Source organism: Palaemon carinicauda, chromosome 5 (genome assembly GCF_036898095.1).
Source record: "Palaemon carinicauda isolate YSFRI2023 chromosome 5, ASM3689809v2, whole genome shotgun sequence".
Lineage (NCBI taxonomy): Eukaryota > Metazoa > Arthropoda > Malacostraca > Decapoda > Palaemonidae > Palaemon > Palaemon carinicauda.
This window is the reverse complement of record NC_090729.1, coordinates 137,129,801-137,144,310: the sequence shown is the minus strand read 5'-3', so window position 1 is coordinate 137,144,310 and position 14,510 is coordinate 137,129,801. Positions and strand designations below refer to the sequence as shown.

Genomic DNA, 14,510 nt, shown 5'->3' with positions numbered 1-14,510 from the left:
AGGACGCGCGGGCCGGAGATTGCAGAGGGCGCGCAGAAGGCTAGATGAGCGGGCGCGCAGGATCTGGCCAAAGAGCCCGTCAGGGCGATAACGTTGGGCGCGCGCGCATGAGAGCGCACATCTGGTTGTAGAAGTGGGTGCGCAAGGTGCGCGTGTGCAAACTCGTGGGTGCGCATCGGAGACTGCGCGCGATGGCGCACAGGTGAAGGATGGCGAGCAGGCGGGGTCCGATGGCGCGTCGGCGAGTTGGCGAGCAGGGGAAGAGGTTACCTTCCCCTTTGCGCCCAGATCAGAAGATCGTGGGCGCACAGGAGAGCGTTGGCGTGCAGGCGAGCGCTGGCGCGCAGGAGAACGGGGGCACGCATGGCGCGCATCAGGATGAGGGCGTGCAGTAGCGCACTGGCGAACAGGAGAGCGCTGGCGCGCTATAACAGGAACTCTAGCAGGCGAGCGCTTGCGCGCAGGTGAACGTTGGCGCGCAGGTGAACGTTGGCGCGCAGGTGAACGTTGGCGCGCAGGGGATACCTGGCGCGTAAGGGACTTGGACACAATTTTGTGTGAAAGCCCTTTGTGCCCCAAAGGGACCATAGCCCGTTTTACAACGGGGTGAGTTGGCGCCCACAGCACGTCAGCAGCCAGGAATGGCGACGGCAGGTCAGCAGGTCTGGCGGGTGGAAGGTCAGCGTGTCCTTTGCGAGGACAACCTTCCACCAAAGGAGATCGCGAACGATCTGCGGAGAGGTCCAGGGATGTAGCTGGTAGAGTCGGCGAACAACGGTGAGGTTCCTCTGTGGCGGACTGCGGAGATGATGAAGAGAAGAGGCGCCTCCTAACACCCTTGTGAGGTGAAGGAAGGCCTCTATGGCGAAGAGGAAGGCGGGCTTTATGCCTTATACGCCCTCTGGGGGCCGTGGGGTCAGCGGGCTGACCATCAGCAGTCCTCCGAAGAGGAGTCTCTGTGAGTGAACTCCCCCGAGGGGAAGAATCACCCGCAGGAGAGATCGTTGGACTTAGTTCCTCCCTCGAAAGATGTTCGGAGGGGGGAACTAAGTCTTCAGCTACATCAGCAACATCAGGAGCAGAGGTTTGATACAACTCATCGGAAGCCCCTGCCACAACGTCGACGATAGACAGAGGATCAACCTCTGCTAAAGTCGGCGACTGTTTGACAGCTTCCCCCAACCTGATCATGTCAAACAAGGCTTCCTTGGAGGGTGAACCCTCAAGCCCCAAGGAAGTCCAAAGCTGTAACAAATCATTATTAGTAACGTTTACATTTAAATCCTCCCCCAGGGGAGGAGGAGGAGCTGCCTTGCTATGGGAGGCAACTCCCTCTCCCAAACCCCAAGATCGGTCAACAGAACTACGGCCTACGCTACCACTCGACAGTTTCTCAGAAGAAACCGATCGAGTGGGAGCTTCGGAGGAGGTTTGGGCCACGGAAGAAGAGCCCTTGGGATTTTCTAATTTCAAAGAAACTTTCGAAGGAGAAATATCCCGCCTGAACTTCTTCTTCCGGCGCTGGGAAAACCTCTCCCACTGGGAGGTAGACCACTCCCTACACTCACCACACACATTATTCTTATCACACCGTTGGCCCCTACAGTAAGGACACAAGGTGTGGGGGTCCGTTTCGACCGCCGACATATACGTACCACAAGGGCGGTCAGGTAAATCAGGACACTTACGCATCGCAGAGGCCAACTTCACACACACTCTGTCAATGGAAAAGCAAACAAAAGATTAGCAATGGCTGTCAAAGAAGGCGAGGGCGACAGCGGACACGTCCGACTACCACCCGAGCCGAGAGCAAAGTGAGCTCAAGCACAGGTGTGTGTGTGAGGGGGGGGGGTAAGCAAGCTACCCTCCTTACCACCCCCCCCCCCCCGCTAACTATTGGAGGGGTAGTAAACCGTCGTTAAAATTCTAATGGCTCGTCATTTCAGCTACGCCGAAAGTAATTACCCATATTAAATAGCGTGGTTTGTATTTCAGTTACGGAACAAATAATCATCCAGAAACTGTGTGAAAAAAGCTGCAAACTGTACAAGTTCAACATCAAGTGATTAATCCAGATCATCTTTATATTCACAAACTAATTCTACTGCAGCTGCTTCTATTTCAGTACAACTCAGTGATTCCAGTCCAGATAAGAAACCGAAAAGGGAACAGGTCTTCTCGTAGGCCTTCAAACGTTGATTAAAGGAACTCATCAACTGATCAATTACTGGAAGAAAAATGTTATTTTCATTAGTAAAATAAATTTTTGAATATACTTACCCGATGATCATGTAGCTGTCAACTCTGTTGCCCGACAGAAATCTACGGTCGGGATACGCCAGCGATCGCTATACAGGTGGGGGTGTACACAACAGCGCCATCTGTGAGCAGGTACTCAAGTACTTCTTGTCAACAAGAACTCAATTTTCTCCTCGGTCCACTGGTTCTCTATGGGGAGGAAGGGCGGGTCCTTAAATTCATGATCATCGGGTAAGTATATTCAAAAATTTATTTTACTAATGAAAATAACATTTTTCAATATTAATCTTACCCGATGATCATGTAGCTGATTCACACCCAGGGTGGTGGGTGGAGACCAGCATACATGTTAACAAAGAAGCTAAGTATCCCGTATTTCATTTTATTAGTTATTCAAAAATAACAAAATAAATAAGTACCTGGTAAGGAAGACGACTTGAACCATTACTCTGCCTTTATTAAGTACGTCTTCCTTACTGAGCGTAGCGGTCCTCTTAGGATGCTGAACGATTCTTAGGTGCTGAAGTATAAAGGGCTGCAACCCATACTAAAGGACCTCATCACAACCTCTAACCCCGGCGCTTCTCAAGAAAGAATTGACCACCCGCCAAATCAACAAGGATGCGGAAGGCTTCTTAGCCGACCGTACAACCCATAAAAAGTATTCAAGAGAAAGGTTAAAAAGGTTATGGGATTATGGGAATGTAGTGGCTGAGCCCTCACCTACTACTGCACTCGCTGCTACGAATGGTCCCAGGGTGTAGCAGTTCTCGTAAAGAGACTGGACATCTTTGAGATAGAATGATGCGAACACTGACTTGCTTCTCCAATAGGTTGCATCCAAGACACTCTGCAGAGAACGGTTCTGTTTGAAGGCCACTGAAGTAGCCACAGCTCTCACTTCATGTGTCCTTACCTTCAGCAAAGCAAGGTCTTCTTCCTTCAGATGAGAATGTGCTTCCCTAATCAGAAGCCTGATTTAGTAAGAAACTGAGTTCTTAGACATTGGAAGAGAAGGCTTCTTGATAGCACACCATAAGGCTTCTGATTGTCCTCGTAAAGGTTTTGACCTTTTTAGATAGTACCTAAGAGCTCTAACTGGGCAAAGTACTCTCTCCAGTTCGTTCCCCACCAAGTTGGACAGGTTTGGGATCTCGAACGACTTAGGCCAAGGACGTGAAGGAAGCTCGTTTTTAGCAAAAAACCGAGCTGCAAGGAACATGTAGCCGTTTCAGATGTGAAAACTATGTTCCTGCTGAAGGCGTGGATCTCACTTACTCTTTTAGCTGTTGCCAAGCACACGAGGAAAAGAGTTTTTAATGTGAGGTCCTTAAAAGAGGCTGATTGGAGAGGTTCAAATCTTGATGACATAAGGAACCTTAGGACCACGTCTAGATTCCAGCCTGGAGTGGACAACCGACGTTCCTTTGAGGTCTCAAAAGACCTAAGGAGGTCCTGTAGATCTTTGTTGGTGGAAAGATCCAAGCCTCTGTGGCGGAAAACCGCTGCCAACATACTTCTGTAACCCTTGATCGTAGGAGCTGAAAGGGATCTTACGTTCCTTAGATGTAACAGGAAGTCAGCAATCTGGGTTACAGTGGTACTGGTTGAGGAAACTGCATTGGCCTTGCACCAGCTTCGGAAGACTTCCCATTTAGACTGATAGACTCTGAGAGTGGATGTCCTCCTTGCTCTGGCAATCGCTCTGGCTGCCTCCTTCGAAAAGCCTCTAGCTCTTGAGAGTCTTTCGATAGTCTGAAGGCAGTCAGACGAAGAGCGTGGAGGTTTGGGTGTACCTTCTTTACGTGAGGTTGACGTAGAAGGTCCACTCCTAGAGGAAGAGTCCTGGGAATGTCGACCAGCCATTGCAGTACCTCTGTGAACCATTCTCTCGCGGGCCAGAGGGGAGCAACCAACGTCAGCCGTGTCCCTTTGTGAGAGGCGAACTTCTGAAGTACCCTGTTGACAATCTTGAACGGCGGGAATGCATACAGGTCGAGATGGGACCAATCCAGCAGAAAAGCATCCACGTGAACTGCTGCTGGGTCTGGAATCGGAGAACAATACAACGGGAGCCTCTAGGTCATCGAGGTAGCGAACAGATCTATGGTTGGCTGACCCCACAGGGCCCAAAGTCTGCTGCAAACATTCTTGTGAAGGGTCCACTCTGTGGGGATGACCTGACCCTTCCGGCTGAGGCGATCTGCCATGACATTCATATCGCCCTGAATGAACCTCGTTACCAGCGTGAGCTTTCGATCTTTTGACCAGATGAGGAGGTCCCTTGCGATCTAGAACAACTTCCTCGAATGAGTCCCTCCCTGCTTGGAGATGTAAGCCAAGGCTGTGGTGTTGTCGGAGTCCACCTCCACCACCTTGTTTAGCTGGAGGGACTTGAAGTTTATCAAGGCCAGATGAACCGCCAACAACTCCTTGCAATTGATGTGAAGTGTCCTTTGCTCCTGATTCCATGTTCCCGAGCATTCCTGTCCGTCCAATGTCGCACCCCAGCCCGTGTCTGATGCGTCCGAGAAGAGACGGTGGTCGGGGGTCTGAACAGCCAAAGGTAGACCTTCCTTGAGAAGAAAGCTGTTCTTCCACCACGTTAGAGTAGACCTCATCTCTTCGGAAACAGGAACTGAGACCGTCTCTAGCGTCATGTCCTTTATCCAGTGAGCAGCTAGATGATACTGAAGGGGGCGGAGGTGGAGTCTCCCTAACTCGATGAACAGGGCCAGCGATGAAAGTGTCCCTGTTAGACTCATCCACTGCCTGACTGAGCATCGGTTCCTTCTCAGCATGCTCTGGATGCATTCCAGGGCTTGGTTGATCCTTGGGGCCGACGGAAAAGCCCGAAAAGCTCGACTCTGAATCTCCATACCCAGGTAGACAATGGTCTGGGATGGGACGAGCTGGGACTTCTCTAAATTGACCAGGAGGCCCAGTTCCTTGGTCAGATCCATAGTCCATCTGAGATTCTCCAGACAGCGACGACTTGTGGGAGCTCTTAAAAGCCAGTCGTCTGACGGAGCCGGACACAAGATCATGGTACTGCTGCACAGTCTGTGAACTGTCAACCATGGGGAAGCGAGGAAGTACAGCGACAACCCGAAACTGTCTAGACTGTCTGGGTAGTACAGACAACTCCTTATCGGGTTGCTGAGGTTGCCGCACTGCGTCACAACAAGTCACCTCTGCTGGTTGTTGAACGTCTTCCCAGTGACACACTGACTCCGTAAAAAAAAAAAAAAAAAAAATCCTCTATCAAGGACTAAGCTTGGACTGCATGTCTTGCAACAAAGCTCAAGGTCTATGGGAGCAGGTGTGGCAACAGACGGGGTTAGCGACTGAAGTGGAACCATTTACCCTCCCTGGAAGCATGTTATGCTTAAATAAAAGTCCATAGGAGGCTAAGCAGCTTAAGGCTCCTCTCCAAATGACAGAGTCCTCAAGGGAATATCAGAAGGAGGGAGAACAGCACTTTCTCATCTACAGGAACCATATCCGAGAAAAGCTAAGTTCTCTCAGTGAGGGTTTCACTGGTGCAAAAGCAGCAGACCAGAAGGCAACGTTATGAAACTGCTTGACAGTCTGTGAACTGTCCAAAAACTGAACTGTCAACCACAACAGGAGCGTGAGGACATACAGCACTGGTGTATAAGTAGCAGACCAGAAGGCAACGTCATGTAACTGCATGACAGTTTGTGAGTTGGCAACAACCAAAGATGTGTGGGGAAGCCTCAACTCCTGCCTGACTAGTTTGCTGCTGGCGAGTGGCGGTAACCACAGTGTGTTGCGGAGGCTGACACACCGTGTCAAAACACGGCAGCTTGTGGTAGCTCCCGCACGGCAACGGAGTGCTGTGTGTGTGGGAGTCATCATACATCTGGCAGGGTTGACTGTGCATGGGTGAGGCTGCGGTGGGTTGAGGAGCATGCGGTATGGTATGCAGAGCATGCTGTAAGGTATGCAGAGCATGCTGTAAGGAATGCAGAGCATGCTGTAAGGTATGCAGAGCATGCTGTATGCAGAGCATGCTGTATGCAGAGCATGCTGTAAGGTATGCAGAGCATGTTGTAAGATATGCAGAGCATGCTGTAAGGAATGCAGAGCATGCTGTATGCAGAGCATGCTGTAAGGTATGCAGAGCATGCTGTAAGGTATGCAGAGCATGCTGTATGCAGAGCATGCTGTAAGGTATGCAGAGCATGTTGTAAGGTATGCAGAGCATGCTGTATGCAGAGCATGCTGTAAGGTATGCAGAGCATGCTGTAAGGTATGCAGAGCATGCTGTAAGGTATGCAGAGCATGCTGTATGCAGAGCATGCTGTAAGGTATGCAGAGCATGCTGTAAGGTATGCAGAGCATGCTGTAAGGTATGCAGAGCATGCTGTATGCAGAGCATGCTGTAAGGTATGCAGAGCATGCTGTAAGGTATGCAGAGCATGCTGCATGGGCTGCGGAGAATGCCGCATAGTGCTGGAACCCGGCAGCTCTACAGAACCTTCCCACTGCTGATGCGGTAGCTCACGCATGTTAGCAGATGGTGCAGCAAGAACATGCGTCTGGCAGGGTGGACTGCGCATCGGTGGTGGAGCTCTCACAGGTGGAGGGTGGGAGCAGGCAGCCGCAGTATCTGCTGAGCGCACAACCTCGGCGGGTTGTAGGTTAACAGGCTGCATTGTCAACCTTCCAGCATGATACTCCTGTATGAAGGAGCAAGCTGAGACTGTATAGTCTGCAGCATGGACCACTAGGGTCTATGAAAGACAACAACAAATGGAGCTACTGTCCGTTGTGACTGAGGGTCTAAAACAGCTGGTGCGGCAACAGACGGAGTTACTGCCTGTTGCGGTACCACCTAGCCTCTCTTAGGAGGTGTGCAGTTGTCGTACTGCAGCGAGTCCGAACTGACCCAGTGGCTACACCTAGGCCGTTGGACTTGCGCGGAAGGGACCGACTTGCACTTAAAAGCTGCAAGATTGATCCATGGTTTCTGCGAGAAACCTCTTCCGCAGACGAGGAATAAATGGGCTCTCTCGTCTTTGTGTGGGTGGGGTGATCACGTCGGCAACGTGTGTAGATACACCCGAAACCACGGAGGGAAACGTCTGTTCGTCGATCAAGGCCTGAGGAACCCATAAGTCCTTCGACATTACTTCTCCCCAGGGCTTGGGAGCTTGTAAGAGGTATCGGACTAGGTGAACAACTGGCACGAACAGACGAACCCTCGAACGCAACACTGTAACACTTTGCGCATATCACTTTATCACTTTTGATTTTCTGTTTGCACTTATTTCACTGAACTCGAAACATTAAGTGGTTTGTACCTGAAACACGCAAGCCTATCCTTCATTAAAAGGTAGTAATTGCGAAAACAGTATTACAATGTAACAGAAAAACATAATGAAAGATAAAGAATTCAGTGGCTGGAAAAGAGACTAAACACTAGATCAAATAAACTACGTTTAAAATCTCTCACCGCATAAAGCCTGGGAACAAGAATAAAACTCTAGAAACGTTTTACCTTCTTCCCCTATATCGACTAGGGAGAAGAGCAAAAAACGAGAACAACGTTACCCGCTTGAACGAAACGTTTATCCTCCTCTCTCTCCCTCCGTCTCTATCTCTCTCTCTCTCTCTCTCTTGACTTAGAACCTGAGAGATGAGCCCAATTATATATATCGTTAAAAAATATTATTTGTTAAAGGAAAAAAACTGAAAGGTTTCCCAAATAAAAAGTTCCTTTATTAGAATTACAACCATTTAAGCTAAGAAAGAATGAACAAAACGCTAGAATCGGTTTACTCTTACTGCAACGTGAAACCGTGAAAAACTCTCTCTCTATCATAACGATAGAGTGCAAGTTGAACGTTCTGAACGTCAACAACTGCGGAGACTAAACAAAACGTTAGTTCAACTTTGAAAAAGTACGAGACTATCAAAGAAATTCTTTCAAAAACATTAAAATTAAAATAGCATAAATTCTTAAAAGTGAAAGAGAGTCTATACTCTCTTCGACACCAACACTTCCGTCTAAGGGAAGGGTCGGCCATTTAAAAGTGAAAGAGAGTCCATACTCTCTTCGTCACCATAATTAAATCAAATTAATTCCAAAAGCTTGCTAAGCTAATGATAAAGCTTCCTGAATAGCGAAGGCTAAACTCTAGAGCAAATACATCACCAAATCGTGAACAATAACTCCAGAATCAACAGCGTATCCAAGTAGGTCTAGCCGGAGGCACGACAGAGGAAAAATTGAGTTCTTGTTGACAAGAAGTACTTGAGTACCTGCTCACAGATGGCGCTGTTGTGTACACCCCCACCTGTATAGCGATCGCTGGCGTATCCCGACCGTAGATTTCTGTCGGGCAACAGAGTTGACAGCTACATGATCATCGGGTAAGATTAATATTGAAAATTATCAACACGAAACATTTCAGAGTGAGAAAGAGTTACTTCCTCAGATCGTCCATAATCCAACGGATTCAAGCGCACATTGCGATGACGAATGCATGGTGGAGAATATTCATCGGTTCCAGATAAGTCCTGTCCCTTCTTCTCATAAATATGAAAGCACTCTCGCTTTTCACGTACAAAATATTCCAAGGACTTCAACACTGCTACTGCTGTGTTCAGATCAAGTTTTGAGTCTTGCAGTATGTTACTTGTAGCATCAACTCGGCCAAGAATGTCATGATACAAAACAACATAAATGGCAGTCTCTAATTTGAGCATCTTGTCATGGAGTCCATTGGCCTCATACCATGCTTTGGCTAGCTCATTTTCATCACTTGCTATTTTGGCAAGAGCTTCACAGATTTTTTTGAGGCCCCCTAAAATGTGGAGGCCCCCTAAAATGTGGAGGCCCCCTAAAGTGTGGAGGCCTCTGGGCAGGTGGCCTCTTTGCCACCCCCACCCCCCCACCCCCACCCTAAATCCAGCCCTGTTGTAAGGCTAAGGGCTCTAACAGGGAAAATAGCCCAGTAACAAGAGGAAATAAGGAAACAAATAGAGTATTGTGCCTGAGTGTACCCTCAAGCAGAACTCTAACCCATGAGAGAGTAAGACCATGATACAGAGACTATGACATTACCCAAGAATAAAGAATAATGGGTAAAATTTTAGAACCACACAGAACTATATTTCCAATAGAAAAAAAAAATTTCCAACAATAAATATTGTGCTTTCAACGAATTTCACCTTTATTTCCTCCGCAAATAAACCATTCTCACATTACTCCCTCCTTCCCGACGGACATATGTGGGAACATGGGACTTTTGGGTGGACGAAAACTTGAATAAATATGATTACTTAACAATTTTAAGATTTGTATAAGGCCACAGAACCTAACAAACCCACTTAACCTAACCTAGTAGTTCCAAGGTCATATACTGTACATAATTGGGGGCTTGCCCGGAACCCCCTTGACAGGTCACAAACCTGCCCTGGTCACGGACTTAGCCAGGGGGGCTTGCAGAACCCCCTTGACACGTCACAGACATAGCCAGTGGGCAAGCCCCCAAGTCCTTTCCTAAGTCACAGACCCAGACGGTAGGCACGCCCCGGAAGCCCCTACCCTGATCACAAACTCTAAAAGTAAATCACAATAATTTCTTACCTTATGATTGCCAAAAAAAGATAACTCAGAATTGCACTTAGGACACTTTACACACAGAAGCAGATACTGTACGTGTGGTTTATAAGATGTAAATAAAGGAGTAGAGTAATTATTTCACGGGAATAGGATCCCCATATTTTGTGTAATTTTTCGTTGATTTATTATGCGTCCCAGGGAATAATGTAAAGTAATGCCTCACAACATGAAACTAATTGGTTCTGTAATGGCTTTTGTAAGGTGATATTTTTGTCTTGTGAATCACCTTTTACATGTAAATGGGCTAATTCGTTCCAGACATTATAAAAATACCACATTAAATAATTATATAAAGGATACAAACCACAAACAGTACTAAATGTATGACAAGTACTGTAATTGGATCATTCAATAATAAATGAACCATTGGTAACCTGTAAAAGAAGTACATATATAATTTGAGCAAACAGTAAAAGTACAGTAACAAAAATGTGGAACATTACCTTTGGAGTGAGGAGATATACATGAGCGAATGAGGATGACAAACGGCGGAAAACGTTACCAAGTGGCAGAAAACATAAACATTTAACTTTACAAAACAGATTTATAAATGACAGAAAGCATTAACACTTAATTTTAGGAAACACATTGACAAATGGTAGGAAATATTAACTCTTATCTTTACGATAAACTTGAAATAAAATTTCTTTTTTTTCTTTTACCTTTTCCTATCTTTTTTTTTTCACTTTACATTTTGTATTTTCTAAAGTTAATTACAGTACGTATTTTCTTCATCACTGCCATTTTTTTTTATTTTTTATCTGCCGCTTGGTCTGCTTCTACCGAAAGCTTCTTCTTAAAATAATCGTCCAAAGAAGCTTGTTTCTGCCTGCTTCTTAAAATTTTCCTGAAATGACTCAGGCAAACTTCATTACACTACTCAATAGCACGACCTGCGCGTGGACGTGGCTCCTCTTGCTGGAGAAAACAGTCATGTTCTTAGGTGTTGCTGTTTTGATAGCTTCCTTCAGCTTCAGAATTGTTCTTAACATAGACAGCTTTTGGCCATATTCCTTCGCGATCACAATTAACCGCATGCCGGCCTCGTATTTCTTGATAATTTCCACCTTCATCTCCCTGGACATCAGTGACTTTCTTGGGACCCATGGCTAATAATGTAACGTAATATCACACATGATGCAGTACAACTGTTACAAAAGTGAAAACACACACGCTAAGTCAATGCGTACGATACCGTTGCCGAGACGAAAAGACATAGGAACGCCATTGCGTAGATGCATGATGGGATACAGTGCAATAGCTGCTGACCAACAGGAGAGCAGGATATTATGGTGGTAACTAGCATCTGAGAAGGGAGATAACCAATGGGAGCGAGGGAGGATGGTAGCGAGTTTACGGGCTGGCAGCACGTGAATTGTTAAAATTAGTTTTGGACACGGTCGGACTCTCGCACCGTACCTCCTTTCACTGTCAGAAACACTTTTCGTGATGCGAGTTGTAAAATTCTTCGCACCTCATATCGCAGAGTGAAAATTTCGTAAGCAGATTCTTTCATGTAGAGAGGTTTGACTGTATAAAGAAGAAAAGGTTAGTTTTAGCATTACAGTATTCATCAAATGGCTATTAATTTTTCTCACCCAAAACTGCTGGTTCACATTGGATGGCCCCCATTTCATTGGGATATATTGGGTATATCTTAATACCTAATTATTCGCAACGGAAATAAAGGTAATTTTCTAAGAAAACAGGAGTTTTTCTATATAAAACCGCATCTCTTCGTTAGTAATGCTTCTTCCATGATTTAGTAAACCGAATAATGATTTAATTTTGGAGAGTCCTTCTCCTAGAAGAGCTGCTTATCAGAGCTAGTCTCTTCTACCCTTACCAAGAGGAAATTAGCCACTAAACAAATACATTGCAGTAGTTAACCCTTAAGTGAAGAATTGGTTGGTTAGAGATAAAACTATAGTTACGGACGGAAAAACATTTTGAACAGAAAAAAAGTTTTTCCTGTAGTAAATGTTGTGCTTTCACTGAATTTGATCCTTCATTTCAACAGAAAATGAACCCAAAACCCATTAGACCATCTAAAAATGGGGAAATTTTTACAGAATTAGATATCTAATGGTTTTTGCTCCGCCGTGCGTTCCCTTCGCTTGCAGAAAAAGAAAACCATCAAGCTCCTATGTACTGGCTAGCATTACATGCTGAGCTGCACATTAACTACACTGATTATTATTTCTATGATTAATAAGTTTTTATTTGCAATGAAAATAAGTGTTATTTTCGTAGAAAACGAAAGTTTTTCTATAGGGAAAAACCTGTTTTGCTTGTAGAAAAGCTTTATCCATCCGTTACTATAATAAAACCTGATTAGCTTAGTGTTATTAGATGTATGAAGAAGAAGAGGAATGTGTAAATAGGCTTGACTATTAAGTGTATGTGTAAGCAAAAATTAGCAAATGGAAAATGAGCCGTAATTTGAGAGGGAGCCAATAAAGTAGTTTCTGGCCAGTCAAAGGACCACATAACTCTCTAGCCGTAGTATCTCAAGTATTTTGGCAAGGAATATAAGTGACAATATTACCAAAAGGAAATGTAACCTTTTAAGCCAGACTAGAGCATTGGGGTAAGACAACGGAAAACGGAAAAGATTTTAGTTAATCGTTTTGAACAAAAAGTAGACTTGTGCAATAGTATATCATGATTCTTATAAATCCTACCTTCTGTCTTGTAACTGCACACCGAAAATAAATCTAAAATGACAATTAGAATGATTAAAATATGATACTTCATGTTTTTAAACTGTCAACAGAAGTAACGTCACAGACCTTCGATGAAAACTAGATCCACTTCGCAATTCACAAAGTAAAGTACACACAATAGAAGCATAGGTAAATGAAGGTCAAGGTCTATCTCTCTCACTCTGGGCTGTTCTGTTGTACTTTTATATACAAACACTTTGAAATAGCAGTGTTCTTGTGGAGGAACATAAGTGGAAATAAAACAACGTAAATTAAAATAAAACTACATTATGACGGTAAATTACTCCCCCGTGTAGGCTTAGATCTGCAAAGGGACAAAGCAAAAATTGGAAGATGGGGATTTTGTTAATTTGGGCGACTACCAGTTCTGTTCTACCTCACGAGTGTCGACTTATATATACACAGGTCTCACTATTTACCGAAACAAACAAAACGACCATAGATATGTTTGTTTTATAATTTTAAATTTGTTTAAACAGTTATTAAACGTGACATCGGCTGACATATTTACAACTTTTTGTTCTGTATTGTATGTATAGGGGCAGCCGCATTAAGAGTCACGAGGTCTGTTGGCACCCAGGGACCACAAAGGTGGGACTGCAGGCGGGTCAGGTCACGGGAGGGCTCTCTTCATTTGAGTGTATTAATATTGGCAGGAAAATTATGTTTTGTGAAAAAAATGACAAAACATGACAAACAGAGGAGCAAGACTGATAAAAGGTGTCCCGCCTGGAGAAAGGACCACCCCTATAGGCTACTAATTGATCTACACTGGCTGCGATTAAAGCGAGAATTGAATTTAAATTTAGTACAATAACATATTGTGCTGCCAACAAATCGTGTCCACGTGAGAATAGTTACAGATGGTTTCAAACTATTGGAACCTAGATATATGCCTACTGTAGGCTCCAGACCCTTTAAATATGCAGCCCCGGGACTATACAATTAGCTCCCACGAGACATCCGAATGATTGAAGACGTTAAGGCTTTCAAGAAGAAACTGGACTTTCTTATTCCATGAGTCATATGACAGTGACGATTTAACAGGAAATGAGCAAAATGTGATATGAAACGTAGAATACTCTGAACGAATAAAGCCTACCTGACACTTGCGCGCATTTTTGCCACTTGATGCGTGCCAGTGCGTGCCACTTTGTGGCACGCACTGGTGTTTTTCCCGCACTGTTCACGACCAGTTCACTCCAGTTCGCGCATCGTTCACGCGACGTTCACGCGATGGCACGAATTGGCACGCGTAGTTCATGGCTTCGGAAGAGACAACAATGCTTTCTGTCAGCGACACCATTGCATTGAGGAGAAGAAACGTATCTTTTTCGTTTGTATTTTTTGTTGCCCTTTATTTTTGTTTCAATAAGAAAGCATTTGATTTACATATAAATAGCAGACATAAAATATGTACAAGTATTAAGAATGCATTTTATTTTAACATTAAAAGCAGCAAACATGAAAAGTTTTTAGGCTGTTGATTTTAAGGTAATAGAGATAAAAGTGTGTTGAAATAAGAAATCATTTTATTTTTATATTAAAACAGCAAACAAAAAATTTGTTTTGCTCTTCATTTTAAGGTAATAAAGAAGAATAAGTATGTTGATGAAATAAAATATCATTTTATTTTTACATTCAAACAGCAAACTTAAAAATTTCTTGGGTTTGTTTTTCAGTTCATTTTTATTTAAAACAAAAGTTTTGGGTCTTGATTGGTAATAGAGGAAAATAAGTGTGTGCATGAAATAAGACATCATTTTATTTTTACATTCAAACAGCAAATATAAACAATTATTAGGTTTATATTTTTCTTTCCTTTTCATTAATTTTTTCGTTTCCTTTTTGTTTCTCTTCATTATAAA

General features: G+C 44.5%; 1 pseudogene; it reads right to left on the bottom strand.

Moving 5' to 3' along the window:
- The window catches only part of LOC137640603 (uncharacterized), a 56,550-nt pseudogene extending 47,553 nt beyond the window's left edge, over positions 1 to 8,997 (bottom strand).
- Between the last annotated feature and the right edge of the window lie 5,513 nt (positions 8,998 to 14,510).